This window comes from Bos mutus, chromosome 7 (assembly GCF_027580195.1).
Source record: "Bos mutus isolate GX-2022 chromosome 7, NWIPB_WYAK_1.1, whole genome shotgun sequence".
Classification (NCBI taxonomy): Eukaryota; Metazoa; Chordata; class Mammalia; order Artiodactyla; family Bovidae; genus Bos; species Bos mutus.
In genome coordinates, this window is record NC_091623.1 from 59,236,881 (window position 1) to 59,238,754 (window position 1,874).

The following is a 1,874-nucleotide window of genomic DNA, read 5'->3' on the forward strand; positions in this document are numbered from 1 at the left end:
ATCACTAGTCTTCCACACAGCACTAGACCACAACCGCTCCAGTCTTCTTCGCCACCGTCTGCCCCATGTCTTAGATCCCCACCGAGTTATCTCCCCTCACCTGAGCTAAGCCAAGACACCTGTTATCCACTGTCTCCTGGTATCCATTTCTGGTCCTCCTGGAGAGAGGCAGGGTCTGATCCCCAAAGGCCCAACTCCCAGCCAGCTATATTGGAAACATGGAATTTGGAGTTGGGAAGCTGTGGGGTTGACTTGCAGCTTCACTCTTGGGCTTGTTATATCTCTTCCCCTCTTTGGGTCTCAGTTTCCTCAACTGTCAGCTGAGTGTAACAAAAACTCATGTCCCAGGGCCAAAGAAGGTAAGATATAATGTATGTAAAATGCTTGGCACTATGCTTCTCACAGAAGTCTGGAAAGAGGACACTAATGCCATGTTGGCAGGCGCCTGCCCACCCCCCCCCCAACCGTACTACCGATTGGCCACCTCACCTGTTGTAAATTAGATTTTTTTGTGTGTGCACTTGTATCTCACCTGCTTGTCTGAAAAATAATTCGTTGAGAGATTCATTAAATGAAGAACAAGTCTCCAGAAACGTCAGACACTTCAGACCACCCTCTGTACCACCACCCCCACCCCCACCCCCCACCCCCCTTATCCCCCCACCCCGCTACCCGCCGCCCCCTCCCCCCCCCCACCCAGCCCCGCCTCCTTGTGAGTACAAGGGCTTCCCGCTACCCAGGGAAGCTATCCAGCGTCCTGGTTCTGAAATGAAGTCGGCCCCGAAATCCCTAGGAGCTGTCCGGAGCTCTGGTGCTGAAGCAGGTTGTGGCTTGCTTCCTGGACCCCGAGTGGCGCTGTCCGGAGTCTAGGTGCTGAAATAATAGCAATTTCCTTCCGTGGTCTTCGGAGAGCTGTTCTCCGCCTCGGCGCTGAAGAAACTTGATTTGCTTTCCTCTCCTCCCCAGGTCACTCCAATCCCCTCTGTTCTTCTCTCTCTTGGGAACCAGTACAGTTTTTCCCCTCCACTCTTCTTCCAGGCGCGCTTTCCGGCGCTAGGTAGGGGAGACACGGAGAGGTCTTAACTAGGACTTATACCTGCACCCCACCTCGTGGCATGTTTCCAGAACTTACCTCCCAGATAGTCAGCGCGGCTGGCCTCTGCTTTCCAGACCGTCAAACTTCACAGTCTTCGTCGCCTATTAGGAAAATGTCCATGCCCTGATCTGCAAACCAGCCCCATTCACAGGAACCCGGGTCCCCCAGACCACCCCCTCCCCCCACGCAGCTTCGTCTAGCCCTGTGTGCCTCACCTTTCAGTCCTGTAGGCAGTTGCAGGTGTCCAGTGGCTGCCTAGGCGGGGGACCTGCGCTTTTATGAGCTTCAGGGAAGGCGGGGCGCCGGGAACCTGGGGGAGGGGATTCGCCAACCTGCCAATGGGACTCCGCCTCGAATGCAACTCCGAAGATTACCTCATAGGTTGTGGCCTCGGCTTCAGAATAAGAGTCTGGCATCTGCCCAAAACCTGGGTTAGAGGTTTTCAGGAGAGGGAAGGGGCACTCATTGTGTTCCCCAGGGTCTTCCCCCAGGGCCCAACCCCCTCCTAGGTCTCTGAACTCCCTGTCAGCTCAGGAGCCCTGGTCTATATTTGCTTCTCCCCATCCCCAGCTTGTGCTATTGCTGAATCAGGAGAGAGAAAACTAGTGCAAAGTGCAGAACATATAAGTCCAGTTCCAGATAAGGAAACTGCAGTCTGTGGGACTAGAGGGCTCAGAGGAGACTGGGGCTGAGGTGAGATTAAACCCGAGATTTTTTTAAAAAAATAACTTGCTAGGATTCTTTAAATATATATATTTATTTATTTGGCTGCTCCTGG